The sequence below is a fragment of the Cricetulus griseus genome, chromosome 8, assembly GCF_003668045.3.
Source record: "Cricetulus griseus strain 17A/GY chromosome 8, alternate assembly CriGri-PICRH-1.0, whole genome shotgun sequence".
Lineage (NCBI taxonomy): Eukaryota > Metazoa > Chordata > Mammalia > Rodentia > Cricetidae > Cricetulus > Cricetulus griseus.
The window spans coordinates 80,029,950-80,051,734 of NC_048601.1; positions in this window are offsets into that span (position 1 = coordinate 80,029,950).

The following is a 21,785-nucleotide window of genomic DNA, read 5'->3' on the forward strand; positions in this document are numbered from 1 at the left end:
TAACACAGAAACCCTAAAAATCAAGTCAACTGGAAAACCATTGGATTTTTCTCAGAATACCTTTTCTCTAATCTCCTATCCTCACTTGGTGCCATCCAAAATGAATATTTTATAAAAATTTGTCAGTCTTTAATACTTCTAATTTTTTTGTTCTTAGAAATAGATTTAAAAAGCACATAAAGGAAGCTATTTTGAAGCAATGAAAGTACAAACCAGAAATGTGAGTTTTTGACGATGTATAAAAGGTGGGGGAAAAGAGTGTAAATAACATTGTAAACAAATTTCCCAGTCAGAAGGAGTCACTTGGTCTAAAATGTATGCATGGAAGCCTATGCGAATTCTCGCATTCTCAGCATGTGCTGATTGTACCATTTGAAATAGACTAGCATGCTTTTTTCTGTAATGATGACTACTGAACATAGGCATGACCATAAGGCAGGATAGTGGATAAATGTACGTTTGCTCCTGGGAGACATTGTATTTATTTTTTATTATTTTTGCATATTTTTATTTGAATTAGAAACAAGATTATTTTACATGACGATCCCAGTTCCCTCTCCCACAAGTCCTCCCCTGCTACCCCCCCCCAACTAAAACCCTACCTATCACATATCTCTTCTGCTCCCCCTGGATGGTGAGGTCTTCCATAGGGTGTCATCAGAGTCTGTCATATCCTTTGGGAAAGGGCCTAGGGCCAACCCCATGTGTCTTGGCTCAGGGAGTATTCCTCTATCTGGAATGGGCTCCGAAATTCCACACCTATGCTAGGGATAAGTACTGAACTACTACAGGAGGTCCTGTAGATTTCCAAGGTTTCCTCAATGAAACCCATGTTCCTGGGGTCTGGATCAGTCCCATGCTGGTATCCCAGCTATCAGTCTGGGGAGCAAGAGTTCCCCGATGTTCAGGTCAGTTGTTTTTATGGGTTTCACCAGCCTGGTATGGACCACTCTGTTCTTCTCTGCATCTGGATCCCAGTTGAGTTCAGTGACTAGTTGTGGGTGTCTGCTTCTACTAGCTGCTGGATGAGGGCTATCAGATGGCATATAAGTCAGTCACCAATCTCATTATCAGGAGAGGGTATTTAAGGTAGCCTCCAGGGTGACATTTTAAAGAGTACTATTTTTAATATAAAAACAGTTTATTTGTTTTAAGTTTGAAATAACTTCTTCAGTGTCCCATTAGGACCCAGAATTTAAAACATCAAAAATAACATATGGATGTCAAAAGGAGACATTTATAAGTAGCAAGAGATGCATAATAGGAGTTACATTAGGTTTTTATGAATACCATGATGTTTTATACTTTCCAAGTTTTTTTTTGAGGGGGTTGGTTTTCAGTTTATTTTATTTTTGGTTTTTGAAAATAGAATCACATCTCAAAAGTACATTCCAAAAAGATTCCCTTACCTCCACTTCTTCTATCTCCCTACCTTCCCTCTCCCCGATATCCACTCCTCATCCCTTTCCTCTTAAGAATATAGCATGCCTCTGAGACATCACAGCCAAATAGAAAGAAACAAGACACAAAGGACACAGAGAAAGTCCTAATATCAAGGCTATACAAGACAAACCAAGAGAAGGAGAAGAGTCTGAAGAGCAGACAAAAGAGTTAAGAGTCAGAGTCACACTCACACCACTCTTAGGACTCCCAGGAAAATACCAACCAACAGCTGTAACATACACAGAGGATTTGGTCCAGACCCATATAGGCCATGTGTTTGATGTTTCACTCTCAGTGAGTCATGTGAACTTAACTTAGTTAATTTTGTGGGCCATATTCTTGTGTCTTCCATGATTCTGACTCCTACAATCTTTCCTCCCCATCTTCCCTAAGGTTCCATGATCTCCAAGGGAGGAATCTGCTAGAGAGGTCCAATTTAGACTGTTTCTCCACATAATTTCTGGACATGAGCTTTGCACATTCTCCCTTCTGCTGCCAGAAGAAGCCTCTCTGGTGACAACTGGACAAGTGTATAGCAGATTACCATTAGGTATCATTTCATTGATTTATTTTATTTTATTGCTAGTTATATTTGTTTGTACCTTAGGTCTCAGGCTATCTAGTCTCCAGGTCATGGCCACCCAGGCAGAGTATGGCAGCACTACCTCTTTTGATGTCCAGCTATCACTTTGTGTAGCTTGGAAAGTACCTGCTTTCACAAAAGAGACTAGAATATTGTGGTGAAAGCTTCAAGCTCACACCATTTTGACCTCTATACATTCAATGAGTTCTGTGGATGCTGTCATCTGCAATGTGGTCACACTGTCAGGTTTCAGAGAACAATATTCTGTCCTAGAATTTGCCTGGGTTGTTTAGAAATCTCCATGGAATCTCCTTGGCCAACACCTCAGTAAAATGTAAACCTGTCCCACCACTGGAAGGCTTTTTTGGATAAAAAAAAAAAGACTGACCAGTTCAGACTCTGTATCCTCCATTCTAGGAGTCCTTACTAGGGTCACTGTCATAGATTTACAGAAGTTTCCACTGAACTAGGATTACACATCGAACCCCAAAATTTCCACCAAGTCAGTCTCTTCATGAAATCTCTTCATCCACCCCCCATCCCTAATTCTTCCAACTCCAGTGCCCACCCAACCCCAGTCAACTTGAAGAATCTAATCTATTTTTCAGGAAGATCCATGTTTCTGCCCTATAAGCCTCCTCTATATCTAGTCATTCTGTGCATGTGGATTGTATTTTGATTATCTTTTACTTAACTCATAAATACTTATAAGTGAATGTATACTATATTTGTGTTTCTAGGTCTGGGTTACCTCACTCAGGATTATTTATTTCCTATTTCCATCCATTCATGTGCAAATTTCATGATGTCAATTTTTGCTAAACAGCTGAGTAATACCTGTTATGTAAATGGACCATGTTTTCTTTATACATTCTTCAATTGACAGACATCTATGCTGTTTTCAGAACTGACTATTATGAATAAAGCCACACAGAACATAGTTGAGCAAGTGTCCTTCTGGTAGGTTGGAGCACTCTTTCGGTATATATCCCAGAGTGGTATAGCTGGGTCTTGAGGTAGATTGATTACCAATTTTCTGGGGAACTACCATATTGATTTCCAAAGAAGCTATACAAATTTACAATCCCAACATTAATATAGGAGTGCTCCCCTGGCTCCATATCCTTGCCATCATGAGCTGTTACTTGTGTTAATGATCTTAGCTATTCTGACAGGTGTAAGATAAAATCTCAAAATAGTTTTGATTTGCATTTCTCTGGTGGCTAAAGATGCTGAACATTTAAGTGTTTTTTCAGCCATTTGAGATTTGTCCATTCAGAATTCTCTTTTTATTTCTATATCTCATTTTAATTGAATTACTTGGTACTTGATACCTAATTTCTTGTGTTCATTATATATTTTGGATATTAGATCTCTATCCGATATGGAACCAGTGAAAAAATTGTGCTATTCTGGAGGCAGATGTTGTAGCCTATTGAGGTGTTCTTTGCTTTACAATAGCTTTTCAATTTAATGAGATCCCATTTATTGTTGATATTATTAGTACCTGTGCTATTGATGCTCTGTTCTGAAAGCTGTCTCCAGTACAAATGCAGTCAACGCTCTTCTTTACTGTCTCTTCTATCAGGTTCAGTATGTGTAGCTTTATATTGAGATTTTTGATACATTTGGACTTGTGATTTGGGCAGGGTGATAAATATGGATATATTGGCACTCTTCTACATACTGACATCCAGTTAGACTAGCACCATTTGTTGAAGATGCTTTCTTTTCACCATGTGCGTTTCTGGATTAGTTATATATAAGAGTCCATAGTGTGTAAATTTATAACTGAATCTTCAAATGATTCCATTGATTGTAGTGTCCGTTCTTATGTTAATACCATGCAGTTTTATTATTATAGCTCTGTAGTACAATTTGAAATGTCACCATGCTTTTAAATTATTTTAATTCTGTATCATTTATTATTTTAAATTATTTTGGATGTTATTCTATTCTACATGTATGACTTTTGTCACCTGTATGTATATTAATCCCATGCATGCCTGATGTTCACTAAGGTCACAAGACAGTATGGGAGTTAAGTGAGAGCCTGAAACTTAACTCAGCAGCAAATGCTCTTAGCCAGTCTGTAATCTCTCAAGTCCCACCATTTATATTTATTTTGTTTTTTGCATACTTTGTTTTGTTTATAAAGAATATCATGATAATTATTCTAACCTGGCTCCAAATTAATGACCTTCAAATCATGTCACAATGTTAAAATTACATATGTGCAGTATTTAAACCTTGCATTTATGTAATTATTAAAAAACGTACTTACTGGTAAAGATTTAAATTGGCAAATAAGACAGTAAAAATTGTGCATGTTGAGGAAGTACTATATGATGTTTTTATAATAACACATGCTATATACATAAATCATATAATTATCTGTCTCCATATATCCATCATTTCTTCATGGTGAAGACATTATCTTTAGTCACCTATTGTACTGTGAGGAGCATGTGTTTAATACTGACTACTTATTTTTTTAAAAAGTGTTTAAAGGAAAATAAAATAAAAAGAGGAAATGAATATATATTGAATATATATTGGATGTCATACACTATGAACACTTATTTATAATGAATCCAGAAATGAACACTGTGAAAAGAAAGCATCTTCAACAAAAGGTGCTAGTCTAAATTGATGTCAGCACGTAGAAGAGTGCCAATATATCCAATATATATTTTCTGCTGTTTGTACAGCAACAGCAGAAAAATTCTACAATGGGAAAATACATATACTGTAATATAACAATTAAATAATAAGTGATAAAGTTTTAATAATTGCTAGTTTCTATATTAATACCAATGACTCTTATTAATAATTATGCATCAAAGGGATTAAGACAAAATATCTGTAGTGTATTTAAAGTGATGCTATGTAATTATGCAACTACTTCTTAAGACCAGAAAAGCTATTTTCACACCACCATTTAAATAGGGGCTTTCCAGATTCATGTTGTGCTTTTTGTAGGGATGATTATGTAGTAGACACCCTATGATGGCATCTCTCTTATGTCTGTGAACAGTTTCCCATAATTTAGTAGCACTGTTTCTGTTAATGATCAGGCATTTCTTTTTGCTTGCCTTTTTGCTTTCTGAGCCCTACCTCACACTGATTTCTTATTTTATTTACCCATATAATATGTTTTAGTACTTGGTTTTACATATTCTTTAACTTTTGTAATTTATATTCTAATCTTCTCATCCCTATACTCATGATCATCAGTATAGATTTACTCACCACCCTCAATGGCAACTCCACAGTGAATTAAAGGATTCATTGGTTCTAGTATAAGAGAAAAATACAAGACAATGAAATGTATTTATGGATAATATTATGGGAACGATAAGTAAAAAGGATAAAGTTTCCTACTTTAACTTCCAATGAATATCTGAAAACACAATTGTAGACCATATTGGTGTTACTGATACATGATTACAACTGCTATAATGATGAGGAGATAGCATACACACTTGTTCCTGAATACTATGGGCTACAATAAAAATGATAACAAATATAGCAACTTGAAACTCAAATTACCTTTATGTATACCTATTTAATATCCTAAAACTGTTTTTAGGGGATGTTAATGTTTTTACCCCAGTTGTATATTGAAGTTGAAACATCATCCAGCAAATACAACATTTTTTTTATCAGTAATACTGTGCAACTTTCTCATTTTTAAAACAGAAACTAGCGCTTGAATTGGGCAATTCACATTTTTAGAATAATTTTTGGAACTTCAGGCTTTGGTCCTTTTTTTATATTTGTTCTATAACTGAAAACTTCTGTATTAAACATACTACATCATGACTTAGTGCAAGGGAATTTTTCTGAGCAAATTCATTTTTAGGTTAAAAAAATATGAAAACAATGTTGTCACCCACCACTCTAGTTCTAAAATGGCTTTTATATTGAGATAATTCAATTTTTCATACGATTATCCTTTGCTTAGTGTTGGTTATGAATCTGATGTATATTGGTGGATGTGTGTATCATGCTGTGATTCTCTCAAGGAAGTTTGTGTATTCACTATGACACCTCACTTCCACTTTGTGTCATGATATTTTGCTACAACGTTGTAATCAGGGTGCATATCTTTATTGAGCTCTTAATATTAATGAATAATATGTAGTTAACAATTTAACTAAAGAGATATCAACTATCTTTTGTAAATATTTTTAGAGGATGTATTAAAATAAGCAGTTTTGTGACTATAATTAAAGCAAAGTACTGACAACACAAGGTGTTAATGCATATTCAGGGCCACTGGAAGCTCCTGTACTCTTAGTGGCAAATAAAATGAGAATAATCGCTCTCTGCATTAGTCAGACATCTGGTAACTAAAACAACACCTGGCACAATCAAATTGTAAAGTGAAAAAGATGGTGTCAGGTTTGCTTTATCTTTTTATTTGTCAACCATAGGATGTTGTGCATTGAGCAAGTTATTCAAACTTTCAGAACAATAAGCATCAAAAAAGTAAGTTATTTTGTTATACAAATTATTGGGTCTAGTTGACAAATTCACATACCTACATGCCATTTTCCTTTGATTTTATTTATTCTCATTCCCATAGTGCTCTCTCTTATCCTTCCTGCTTGTCCCTTACCCCATCTCAAATAAGCCTCTTTCTGTATTCATGTCCTATTACTCTTGCTTTTATTTATTCCTTACTAAAGACCTCTCTCACAACCCTTATGAGTGTTTTTGTGTATTTCCATGATTTAAACATACAAATGAGTCCACATATAAAATAACAATTACAAAATTGTCTACCTGCATCTGGTTTATCATGCTTACCCTAATGTGTCATTTTTTTCTGTAAATACCAAGATTTAATTTGTATTTATGCTGAATGAATTTCCAATGTATAAAAGTGCCACATTTTCCTTATCCATGCATCTGTGGATGGCTATCTAGATACCTTCCTGTGTGTGTGTGTGTGTGTGTGTGTGTGTGTGTGTGTGTGTGTGTGTGTGTGTGTAGATCAAACAATTATATGGACATGCATGAATTGATGTGGTATGTTGACAGAGTCCTTGTGTATATATCTAGCAGTATTATAGCTGACTTCTGGTTTTAGATTTTAGAGGAAAATTCCAAGTCTTCTGCAGAGAAAGAACATATAGTTATTTCTTGCAGCAGAATTCCATGCACACTCATCATTATTTGCTGACTTTTATTTTCTTGATGATATTGTTTACAAGGGTGGTGACATAGAATCATAAAGCATTGTAAATATGCATTTGGTTTTCTTGATAGCTGAGAAAGTTGAACATTTATTAAAATGTTTGTGGATCATATGCTTTTCTCCTTTGGAAATCTGTCAATTAATTCACTGGAACATTTACTGACTGGATAATTTCAGGATTTCTTGTTTCTAATTTATGTATTTTAAATATTAATGTCTTACCTGATGGGTGGCTTTCAAAGAACATTCTCTTTTGTTACTATGGATTTACAGTGTAGTTTGAGATCAGGTATAGTTATGATGTCAGAATGGCCTTTTCTGCTTAAGGTTGGTTTGTTCTTCTGGATCTTTCACTCTTATATATTAATTTTAGCATTATTTTTCTGTATCATAACAATGTAATTGTAATTTTCATGGTGGTTGCATTGAATTTATTTTAATTTTGATAATACAGCAAATTTTACAACATTGATTCTACCATTTCATATTTGGATTGTTGGATTGGCATCATTGAATCCACAATATTGTGGAAGGTTCAGTAGATTGAGATTGTTGGCTTTAATACCACTGAGTAAAACAATAAGCATAATTTGTATCCTTAGATGTATTTCAAGGGAATGTTTCTTATGACTGAACTTTCTGTCTCTTTGGGCCAACTATTCTTGTTTCTACCATTTACCAATAACTCCACTGTCAACATCAACATTTTAATACATGTGTTTCTATAAGAAATTCTTATCTGAACTTACATATTCTTTAAATTATTTTGTGATTTTCCCCTTCCATCATATGGGTCCTGGCAACTGAATGAAAGTATGTTTGGCAAGTGTGATACCAAGGAATTTTACTCAATGAGCTATCTTCCTGGCCTTCTGTGGTACTTTTTAGGTGTGAAGCTACAATACCTTTTGGGAGAGAGAAATACACTAAGTAAATGAGGTAAACACAATGAAGTATATAATTGTTGGGTGTTCTCTCCCTCACAGAGCACCAGGGAATCAGGAATGTTAAACACAAATGGCCTCCCTCAAAGGAAGAAATACTTTTTTTTTTCCCACTCAGAAGTCTGGGAGTCAGTATTATTAACAACATGTTGACCTTTCTGCCATCTCTGGAGGCACACCTCATCAACCTTTTATATAGAGGTAGACCTTACCCAAATCACCTAGAATGTATATTACTGACTTCCTCCCTAGAACTTTATCTTTAGCTTCCAGTTAATAAAACCCATCCTTATGGGGTATGTCACATATACTTTACAGTCTGGTGACCTATGTTGTCATTCAAAGACCATACTGGGTTCTAAGCCTTTTACTGAGTACATGTACTTTTTAAAGGAGTTTTTAAGTAGTCACATTTTAACCTTTATTGTCAACCTGAATTTGAAATGATTGTTGCCTGCAAACCTTAAATGGGAATGGGAATGATTATTGTCTGGAAACTTTCTCCAAAATTCAGGTGGGTTTAAAATATTCTGACAACGAGCCACCTGGCATCAGACTCCCAAAGTTTGATCCCAGTTGGTGAAATCAATCTGAATTATGGTTTCAGTGTCATCTCTTCATGGTTTACTTTCTTGCCTGGATATTTGCAGGGTTCCCCTCATATCATTATCACTAATATCATATAAGAAACCTGAATATATTATCCATAGACATCGAATGTAGTTGCTTACTGATAAAAAAAAAAAAACCTATCTGTGGATACCAGTACAGGGGCAGAGACTCTGTAATAGCTAGGGACATTTTACTCCTTAGTTTGTATGGTGACTTCACAGATGTGTTCAAATTACAAATATTTATTGAACTGTTTACTCTAGACTTGTGCCCTTTCCTTGTACATGCTATGCTTTAATTTTAAAAATGACATGCTACTATAAACCAAGATCAATGAAATAATTAGGAAAAGCTCTTAGGAATTGAATATATTACAGAAAAGAAAATCAATAAAACATTTTGGTTGTAAAGTTCAGAAAAATATCCCTGGAGGAAAAGAGAAATAAATAAATATTATAGGTACCAGATGACTAATACTGAGAAAACCAGAATATCAGCTGGACATCAATATCTAATGATGTTGAGAACAGACAGGGAAAAACAAAGAGAGGGGCAAAATATAAAGTAGTTTAAGAACTTCAGAACATATTTGTACAAACATAAAGATCTCTAGCAAGTTAATGAACAAGGACAGAGAGGTCACAGTGTTTTAATGATTGAGATTCCAATATCACCAAGATATGAAAGGATTTAAGCATATCTGGAAATAATGATTTACATATAAAATGAAGACAGAGCAACTTTAATATCAAACTGAAATATCAAGCACAACCCTTCATAGTCATATCTCAAACTTCAAATATGTGTCTTTGTTTCCTAAAGAGGAACTGCATTTGAGTATGAAAATAGTTGACAGTCACCATGATTCTGAATACTCTGTTCTCACAGAAATATTTTTGAGTGATCTGGTAAAATGATTACATACTGAATGAATAAAATGTGAAATTAAAAAATTAGACTTCAGAAAAGATATGAGTAATAGGTAAAAATAGCATCTACCTGTTGGAACCACTGAAATGTCTAAAGTGAATATCTGCACTTTAAAGTTGAAAGAACTGAACAAACAATCATGATCAAGCATAATGTCATGAACTAAGCAAAATACAAAAGTTTTGAGACAACTGAGACAAGATCAGCAATGAGGAGCACAAAAGATAAGAATTCCCTAAGAAGCTTTGGAAAGTGCATCAACACCTAATCATGATAATCTAAATAAAAGCTGTGTTAATTCCGCCAACCTTGAGGGTGTAGAGAAGAGAACAGGTGCAGAAAGTGTATTAATTCCCCATTCTCAAGAGGCAGAAGAGAACAGATACAGAAAATGTACAGATGTAGAGTGAATCACATAGATATGTTCACCTAAAGTATGGAGGTAAATGCCATCTAAACTAATTGAGAATTGAGGTATTTTTTCCCTGAAAGACACGTCTTTATACTTTGCACTATAACCATGTAGAACAACCAGACTTTTAATATATGTTGCCATAATCTGATTACCACACAGTAAATTGAAGCCAGGTGATCAGTTTTGTTTTCTTTCACAGAATGGCACTGTCTGAATAATTTCAGGAACATATTAAACAGTGCAGCTTTAAAGGTGTAGACATTTTTACTGAGTACACAGGTTCATTATATTTAACATTAAAAAATGTAGAATGAGGCAAGGGAAGTTATGTGAAATTAATAAATATATTTCAAACTTGAAAGTTAACAGCCTTGATTTGCTAATGAAGACAAACAGACTTTCAGATTGCATTAGAAAACAGGGTGCATGTTTTTCATGCCTCTTTCATGCACAATTTATAACCAATTTATAACCAAAAGTGGACAATACCTTAGAGTTAAAGAATGGGGAAAATCATAGTCCAAGCAAATGCAAGTAAGACAAACATAATTATTCTATTATCTGAAGAAAAAGACTTTAAATTCAAACTATAAAAGATAAAAAAGATAACTTCATAATCATTAAAAAATATTAAGAGGACTTTATAATTCTAATCATATATGTATCCATTGCAAGCACAGGCGATTCCATCAAACAACTTATAGGCAGAGGAAAAAAAAACCTTTCTGAATAGGACTCTGATTGCTCAGAAAATAATACTAATAATCAGAAAAATGGGATCACATAAAGATAAAAAATTTCTGTACAACAAAAGAAGCTGATAGAAGACAGTTATATTCCAAATCAATTAAAACCATTTAAGTGGAAGGATAATGGAACACAAAGAAATTTTTAAAAAGGTATTCACTGAGGCTTGAAGTTTTAAGTGGGAATTTGGATATGGGAATGGGAGAAATGAGGGTGTAGTGGATGGGTTAACAAAAACTAATCAATTATGAAAAATGTTTTATTAAAATATGAAAAGTTTAAATTGACCATAAAGATGAATCATGCCAAATATGTTGAAAAACATGTACATAATAATTATGGAGAATACATCTGTTTACATTTTAATAATTTTGTCATCATTAGCAAGACAACCATGACCAGAGAGCACACATATGTCCCTTATATAGCCTGTGCCTTTCTGTTCTCTGATACATATACCAAAGCATTAGTATGTGAACTTCATATACCTCTGTTTTTAGGTACTGTTGGTTTTTTTAAAAAGGCATATTTGATAATGCATCTATATAGAATCATTTAATATCATTCTATCTGCTAAGTCTACCCTCTACTCACATTTTATAAATTAGAAACAGGGATAATTTAATGTGCCACATATTACTTGAAAGAAAAAAGAATAAACCCACAGAAATATAGATAACATCTCAAAAGAAAATGTAACAAAGGGAATAAGAAAGCCACACACTTTTCTTCCATTGACAGTACAGTAAATTGTGAAGTCAGAGTTAATTACCCACTGCTTGGAACAGTGTCACTGGCAACTCTTTTGTTGTAACAATGTATGATAATTGTAGGTATACAGGAGAACCTACTAATATAATGGTTGTCATACAATTTGTACCTCTAAATTACTTATTAAATCTACTACAAAAATTAATCTTTATCTGCCATGGGTTAGGGGAAAATGAGTTTTCTTCATCTTCTATTTGTAGAACGCTCGATTTCATCCAACAGCTGTAAAATTTCTACAATTATGGAGGGGATGATTCTGATTAATTTTGTAAAAAAAATGGTACAGTGAAACAGAACATTCAAAAGTGAAAATAAGATTTGAAATTGAATGTAATTATATTTATGGAAACCTCACAATTTGGATTATACTGGTTTATTTCTTTGAATATTATATATAACCAGAGCAAATAATATTCTGAGTTTTGGAATACATTCTGGCTTTTGGGGCATGATCTGGGCTTTATTGAGAGACAGCATTTCATAGATAATCATTGGAAAGTATTCATTCTCAACATCAAACTCAAGTCATCAATCACTTGCATTCTTATTAACACTCACTCACTAAATTCCACTCACATACATGCTCACAGACATACATACAGACATCACACATGAGGTCTGTATGCCTCATACATGACAAGAATGGGAAAAGAAGTGAACTTACATTTTATACATACATACAAACACGCATACATACATACATACATACATACATACACACACAACATAAATGTAGTATCATAGCATTTACCCTTGTTCAGTGTCTCTAAACATTTTGATTAAAAAATGTGAAAATTTGACTTGGCCATAAATTTGTAGCAGGGGAATAGGTAGTTGCTCTGATAGGACCACCCATGCTTTGCTAGACAGATATTGGACCACTTTGAGACTTTGAACTAAAAAACTTATTGGACATTCTAAGTATGGGTTATTGAGCCTTGCTAGTAAGAGCATGGAAGACCATGGTGCTGAGAATGATTTCAACTGTGAGGGCACAACTCAAGAATTTTCTGAGAAGAAGAATATATTCTATTTGGCCTAGGACTGTTCTTGTGATACTTTGATGAACAATGTGGCTGCTTTTTGCCCTTGTCTGAAATGTCTGTCTAAGGATAAATTGAGTGTTTTGGATTAATTGGCATTAGCCTAAGAAATCTCAAAACAGCTTAGTATTGAATCTGTTGTGTCTTTATTATTGTTTGATGCTGTGCTCTTATGAGATATGTAATGAAAAGGAGCATACTGAATAAGGAAAAATAAATAAAATAAATAAATTTTCAGGAGAAATTCATATATATATATATATATATATATATATATATATATATATGAAAGAAAAAGAGTAGTTACCTTAGATCAAGGCTACACCCAGATAAACCTCTTACTTGTGAAAAAGAATTAAAGAAAAGCTTATGACAAAGTTGTGGTTGTGCACACCATTAATCTCAATATTCAGTGAGATCCAGTACATCCAACTTAAACAATAAAGGAAAACATTGTAAAAATTTAAAAACCTGATAAAGATGTAATTGAATAAGTGACCCATGCTCCAATTATAGCAATCTGTAGAACTTGATAGTTTATGCCACATGGTTCTGGCTTTAGATCAAGGATAAAAGAAAGATGTTATGGAATCTCCATCCACAGGTAAGAAAAGTGCTTGAGACCAGGAATGTGTCAAGAGTGTTCCTGAATGGAGGCTTTAAAAGGCCATGGTTTGAAGCTGTGAAGAAAAAACATGGATTGCTTTGGAGATGCAAAAATGTTGGAGATGCCAGAGCAATTAGATACTGGCCAAGAGAAAGAAAAGTGTTTCAGTTAACACAGCTGACAGGAGTTGGAGATCTGAAGAGTGCTTTAATGTCAGACATGGGAATACAGTGTTTGGATTTTGCCCATCTGGTTTTTGGTCTTGTTTTGGTCAAGTATTTTTTCTACTATATTCCTTTCCTCCCTTTTAATGTTAATGCATATCCTGTGACATCGTGGTTGGAAGTATGTGATCTGCTTTTCATTTTGATTTTATAGGGAATTAGAATTGAGTTTGCTTGAATCTCAGAAGATGCTTTAAACTTTGAACATTTAAACGCTGAGACTGTGAAAGACTTGTGGACTTTTGAAATTGGACAGAATACAGTTTTGCATTATGTATGGATACCAGCCTATAGGGGCCAGGAAGTAGAATGTGGTGATTTGAAATAAAGTGGTGCCATAGACTCACAGGAACTGGAGCTCTTCGGTGGTGTGGTTTTGTTGGAAGAAATGTGTCACTGGGGGCAGGTTTGAGGTTTCAAATTCTCAAGTTAGGGAAAAAGTTTCACAGTCTCTTCTTGATGCCTTTGGATCTCTTCTTCATGTCTTTCACTTACCTCTACAACACCATGTATGCTAGAATGCCACATGATGGCAAAGGACAAAAACTCTGAACTATAAACCATTCCTAATTAAATATTTCCTTTATAAATATTACTGTGGTCACAGTGTCTCTTCTCAGCAATAGAAAACCGAAATAAGACAGCATCATGGGCCTCAGGAAATAATTACAAGACAACAATTTAAAAAGAAGTCAGGATTTTATTAAGTGGCTGGTGAAATTATTGAAGACTCTCAAGGATGACTGGTTTGAAAAGCCCCAGGTCTGATGAAGGATAATAATAACTAGTGGATTTATTGAAAATATTAGAAAAACTGATTCCTCCAATCCTGTTGTTAAATATCTATAATATTGGAAGCAAGAAACTTTATTAATCATTCATAACTTAGATTAATGGTCTATAAAAATTGAGTAAATATTCTTGAACAGGTCAATATGTTTAGATGGTGATTCTTTAATGAAATAATATCCATATTTTTATACTAGTTGTACTTAAAATAATGCTTAAGCAACCTGGCATAGCTATGAGAGGCACTAAAGGGCAAAGCTCCTCACTCTCCAACTGGTAGATGATAATCAGTACTTTGTAAATATTTGTAAAGTATGAATGTGAAATTAAATATTGCCAAACATTTGTAGCAAGATATTCTTATGAATCAAGAAAAACCAGAAAGAAAATTCCATATGTAAAATATGTAATGTTTATTGAGAAAACTACTTTAATAAAATTTTCATTGTCTTTTAAGAGATATGAATGTCATCTAAACACTGAATGTGCAGGGAATTGTGAATGTGAATACTTGAGATAATATGTTCTCAGAGAGCAAACTTTGTCTGAACTATTCATATATGTGTACATGCATATGTGTGTGTTATTATGTATATAAAATATGTAAAACACATCTAATGATACTTACAAATAGAACAAAATTAAGAGAAATTACATGAGATAAAAGAAGTCAATGTAAATGATAAAATGCCAGGTTGATATAAGTTTCATTATAAGGGATAGTAACCATGATGGGAAATACAAATGCCAATACATAAGGGCAAGGAGATGGAGTTATAACAGTATGAATAGTGCCATGTATGGTCATCTTTGATCACAAGAGGTTGATTATCCTGAACATTTTTTATTTCTTCTTGTGATACTAATATTTCTCAAATAAAGGTTCAGGGAGTAGAATTAAAATCGACTATTCCTGCTGATATTGTGTGTGTGTAGAAAATATGACCCGTCCAGCAGGCCAGGTTATTCACGGGTCTCGAGGGGGTTGTCACCTAAAGGGGTCATGAGGGCGAGAGAGGAATGGAGACCATGCGGCGCAAGAAAGGACAAGAGTCCGTCTGTGCAATGTCAAGGTCTCGCTTATTGAAAGGTAAAGCTTGCTTATATGCAGGGGATTTTTACTCAGGGTGGGGTAAGGGAGCAGGAGGAATGGAAAATTTTCAACAGGAAATAGATGCAAGGTAAATCTTAGCCCATGGTCCCATGGTTAGCGAACCGCAGCTATTTCTGAGAAAAGGGAGAACATTTTGCAACATGTATTGTGCAGCTTATCCGGAAAAAACATCTTGTAGTCGCAGCGATTCTGGTCATCTAACAATGATTAACTCTTGACTCATTATGAGGCCCCTTTTGGCCCTCGACAAAAATACAAGTTGCTAAAGTTAGAAAGCCTTCCATATTTATTTGTAAATGATGCCCCAAATTGATACTGGTTTCCTCTTGATCTAGTTATTATCATCTACCTTCTCATCTTACCCTAGTTAGCCCAGGGTAAAGTACTTAAAGTGATATTGTAAAGCATTTGCATATTACCTTAAACTAACTTTATATATAATTCAGCATTAGCCCTTGTTGATATTTCCTTCCTGCAAGAATATCAGAAGTTTGGACCAAACCTCTATTAGACACCATCTTGTATATGGAGTATTCTATTCTTAGTTCCTTTGACTTTAGGTGTGCCCTTTCCAATGCTCATTTTCCTACATGCAGAGTGAACTCAGTACTTAGTAATGCAGTTATAATCCTGTTGAAAGACCAGAAACCCAGAAAAGAAACTGTCTACCCATGGACTCAAGGAAACACAACTTCATCTGTGTATTTGGATTCCGTAGTATTCTTAATCTCAAATGTCCCCTTTCCATTGCTCCCAATCAATCTTTCCATTACTTAAAGAGAGAAAAAGAACAGCTAGTGGGAAGAAAATATTGAAAAGTACTAAATGGCAAAATGTTATAGAACTGGCATATATTTCCCAATTATGTAAATAATTAAATAAGAAACATTCATATACAAAGGTTAAAGCTTTTCAGAGTCATTTAGCATAACAAATCTAAATTACAAAACTATGATATTAATAACAAAAATGCAACAATTTGTTTAAAGACACAAGATTACTTGAAGAGGGGTCAAAAGCAATTGAGAGTAATATATTTCAATAACTGAATCTTTTTAGAGAGACAAGAGGAAGATTAAAAGACTGAAAGAGGAGAAATTTAAAAGAGATATTTCAGAGAATACAGCTTTACAACAGATTGATTTAGTCTTAGCCTATGATGTACATGGACCAAAATTCTAGTAATTTAAACCTTGGCAAAGTTAAAAAAGTGAACTTCTTTTGTGTACTAACTAAAATAGTGACTCCAAAGAAGCACTTTGTGAATATATAAGAATGTTGTCTCATGATTTTAAAAAGTGGTAATTTAGAATTACTTGGTAGGTGATGGAAAAGTGCTCAGCCATCCTACATAGGCTTTAACTTCAGAAGTTCTCTCATTGTAACTCTAGGATTTATGGAAAGGGAAATATAATTATATTACATAAGCAAAATTGTATTGCATAAGTATAATAAAACTTTTCATGGATAAAAATTTAACACAGCTCTATTTGTATCTGTGCCTCCTCATTGTTGTCCTATGGGGGGAAAAACATCCATAAAGCCAACTGCTTTCAAACACTTACTCATATCACCCATGGAACCCAAGCCTTGCTTGTTGAGCCTGTATTTGTTCTATATTAAGATTATCCTCAGGTTCTAGAGTTGGGGCTACATGTTTTAAGGCAGTAAAATTTAGTCCTCCCCTTCCATGATCATATTCCTATTTCCTAAAGAAGGTACAGAAATACAAAAATAAATAAAGAAAGAAAAAAGGAGCTTTCATAAGGTAAAGTTAGGGGCAATGAACATGATGAGCAGTGTGTAGGGGATCCTGTAGCCATGCCTGCTTAGGGGCTGGCTACAGGTCTGCCTGACCACGCCTACAAAGGCGTGGTCAGGGTGACATAGAGTAAGAGTTTGAGGCTGTGTTTCGCTTTCAGTTTTCACCCTTTTCAGCTTGCATACACACTAATTCCACACCTGCTAGCTAGGTCGCTCTGTAAGTAAGACTTTTCCCTATTAAATACCCTTATATTTCTACTTGGCTCCATATTGGTTATTTCCCACTTTATCTGGTGGTCTGAGTGGGATAGATATTGGAAACCTACATCCCAGTTGGGACAGGCTGTGGGTTCCACCAGGCATGCCGCCTAGGCCCGGAAAGTGCCCTCTCTCCATAGGTGCTCCCAACTAGCAGCTGAACCGCTGCAGCTGAGCTGCTCAGAACCATCCACCCAGCTTGGAGACAGTTTCTTGCTGCCTAGAGTGGAGGTAGGCCTCGACTTTCAGCAGAGTCTTCCCCTGGCCACTGCTTCAGTAAAGCTGCATCGGTTTCAGTGATTTGGCCCCAAGGCTGTATACTCTCTAAGATAAGCGCAGCTGCTTTTGTAACCTCTCTCCACCACTGAATGACTCCTGCCAAACTCCGAGTCCAGTAGCTGAATGCCTGTGTCACCTGCTGGTCAAAGATAGTTACTGCATCTGAAGTAGAAATCAGGTAAAATTTTTGTGGAATATTTACCATTTGCAAAAATTGGTAATATTTTTGCTTATTATGTGAATTCAATGTTTGAGGAGATGCCAATCTGCCAATAACTGGCCTATATGCCATAATGGCAGTTAGCCTGCTGGTACAAATAATATTACTACCCAGAGGGCTCAGGAACAGGGACAGAGATAACCTCACCACCTGCTTGCAAGAAATAATAGCATTACACAATGAGGTTTTGGAGAACAGATTAGGTCAGACCACAATTGTGCAGCAAGTGGAAGAGAAATTGGATGTATTTATGATAAGATAAACACAGAGAGAACCTCCATGTCTGAGGCCTTAGAAGCTAGGCGGTCAGAAGACTGTGATGAGCTAAAGAATATCTGTAGCCAGCTAGAAACTCAGATAGGCAATGTTACCCAGCAACTAAATGCAAAGGTGCAAAATACCCAGGATAGGATTGAAGAATTGGACAATGCCATTCAATCAATTATTGAAGCATCCAAGGTAGCAGATCAGAAATTTGAGTCTAGATTTTAATGTTTGGATAATAATTTACATAACAGGGCAATGATCTTGTTTATCATTACATGGATGACATTCTTATATCAGATTCCAATAAAGAAACTTTGGAACGTATGTTTGAAATGGTGAAGGAAGTTCTGCCTCGTTGGGGATTATGGATTGCCCCAGAAAAGATACAAAGAGGAGATTCTATTAACTATTTAGATTACAAGATATACTTAGAAAGAATCAGACATCAAAAGGTACAAATTAGGAGAGATCATTATCAAACTCTTAATTCTCTTCAGAAATTATTAGGGGAAAATTCTCAATTACAGACGATTATTGGTGTAGAAGGACATGACTTAAAGCATTTAAAAATGACCCCTAAAGATGATAAGGACCTAAACAGTCTGAGAATATTATCTGTTGAGGGAGAAAAAGAGTTACAATGGGTAGAAAACAGAATATTGGATGCACACATAGATCGGATAAACCTTAATTTAGACTGTATTCTGGTTATCTTGTCATCCAGAGAATACTCTCCTGGGATTCTGATGCAGAGGGAAGACACTATATTGGAATGGATATTTCTGCCACATAAACAGAATAAAAAGTTAAAGGCATATATAGAAAAAATTTCTGATTTGATTTTAAAGGCCAAATTAAGACTTCACCAACTGACTGGAAAAGATCCAGCAGAAATTATAGTACCTTTAACTAATGAGGAAATTTCCTCCTTATGGAAGGATAATGAATATTGGCAAATAGCTCTTACTAAATTTTTGGGAACAGTTAGCAACAACTATCCCAAAACTGTCAGAATTAAATTCATAAAAAAGACAGTCTGGATTCTTCCACGTATTGTAAGACAAACTCCCATTTCTGGCGTTCTACACTGATGCCAACAATCAGGTAAGGCAGGTTATAAAGCAGGTGAGGTAAGTAAAGTAGTTCAAAGTCCATATACATCTGTACAGAAGGCAGAACTATATGCAATTCTCATGGTACTTATGAATTTTACAGAACCTCTTAATATAGTTACTGATTCCCAATATGCAGAGAGAGACGTGTTACACATTGAGACTGCAGAATTCGTTCTTGATAATACAGAATTAACCGCATTGTTTTTACAATACAGGAAACTATCAGAAACAGAATTAATCCTATATATATTACACATATCAGATCCCATACAGGTCTGCCAGGCCCACTAGCACAAGGCAATGATGAGATTGATCATTTATTAATTGAAAGTGTGCTAGAAGCCTCAGAATTTCATAAGAAATATCATGTAAATAGCAAAGGTTTGAAAAAGGACTTCTCCATCACTTGGCAACAAGCCAAGGAGATAGTGAAAACCTGTCCTACTTGTTCCTTTTATAAGCAAACTCCATTACCAGCAGGTTGTAATCCTAAGGGCATTTGGTGAAATGAGGTTTGGCAGATGGATGTCTTTCATTTTGCAAAGTTTGGAAATTTGAAATATGTGCATCATACTATAGACACATTCACAGGGTTCCAATGGGCTACTGCTCTCAACTCTGAGAAAGTTGATTCTGTTATTACACATCTGCTAGAGGTGATGGCAGTTATGGGTATACCTGCACAAATAAAAACTGACAATGCTCCTGCATATGTCTCTACAAAATTGGAACAATTTTTCAAATATTATAGCATAAAGCATGTTACTGGTATACCACACAATCCTACAGGACAAGCAGTGGTTGAGCGATCTAATAGAATGCTTAAGGAGATGCTCAACAAACAAGCTTGGAAGACTAAACCCCCCAAACATAGGTTGCATAATGCTTTAAACACTAAACTTTCTTAATGCCAATGAAAAAGGACAAACCGATGCAGAAAGACACTGGACTACGGAAAAAACTGCTGAACTCAATCAGCCGGTATACTTCAAAGATGTACTAACCTCTGAATGGAAACCAGGACATGTGTTACATTGGGGTCAGGGTTTTGCATTGGTTTCTACAGGAGAAGAAAAACTTTGGATACCATCAAACTTAATCAAGATTCGAGTGGAAAAGGAAAAACATCTCGATGAGGACAAATGACGGGTATTCTACTAAGGTATATCTCATAAATTAAATAGAAACCTCCCAAAGGAAAGGGAAGTGTTTTGCTTTTATCTTCACAGAAAAACTCATCTCCAGAAGGCAAAGGACACTGCATGTGTAGATACTTAAGAAGAAAAGTAGCTATAACCATCAAACAAAAGTACGTGACATATGGTAAACTTACAGCTGTCTCTCAGAGAACTCTATTTCTCTTTATTTACTAGTTCCTATTCAACTAAACCAATGCTGGATTTAGAAGTGGATTTGGCTTTCCTCTTCAAAAATTCAAGCACATTATTTAACTAAACATTAGAGTTTCTGTATTATATCAAGAAGCCAATTGATGTAATACAGAATAAAAGAAGAATTTGTGGACTGTCTTTGTCTTTTCTTGGATCTTTCTTTCAAGGTTTACACCCTCTCATAATTGTTGTTCTATGATGGTTGCCTTTCCCAGTATGTGTAAATCACAAGCAAACATTTCTCTGCTAACTGTTTATGTTTGAGTCACACACAGCCAATGAAGACCTGCCTGACAGCAATCTCTGGACACTCTAGAAAGAAAATGGGCCACACCTCCTCTACTGCACTGGATCCAACTTGCTCCATTTCAACTGACACTCCCGCCAGAGCTTTGGGTACTGACTTCAATCATGTTGAGGAGTTCAAGTGAGATCTTCAGTCAAGCAAATCCCATCTAACATGGACTGGATACAATTCATTCAAGACTTTTACTATACTTACATTTTCTTCCTACAGGACCCATTTCAGCAGGAAGTAACTTGGAGGATGCTACACCCCCTTCCCCCATTGTTGTCACTTAGGATAGTGTATATACCTAGTTGGGGATAGCTTCCTATTGTTTATGGTTGAGATTGGAAGGAGGTGTTCAGGCTTGGACACCTCTCTCAGATGACTTTAGGGTTTAGTTAAAATAGATATTTAGGATGTGACATAAGCAGATTGTTGTGTCTTCTATATTTAGCTTTATGATTATTAATTTTGGATACTTCTCACTGTTCAGTTTTAATCCTCTTTTAGACTAAAAGGGGGATTGTAGGGGTACCTGTAGCCATGCCTGCTTATGGGATGGCTACAGGGCATAGTCAGGGTGATGTAGAGTAAGAGTTTGAGTTGGCTGAGTTTCACTTTCAGTTTTCACCCTTTTCGGCTTTTGTACAGACTGACGCCATGGCGACTGGCTAGATCCCTCTGTAAGTAAGGTTTTTCCCTATTAAATAGTCTTATATTTCTACTTGGCTCCATATTGGTAATTTCACAGGTGAATCTTACACAACAATCTAA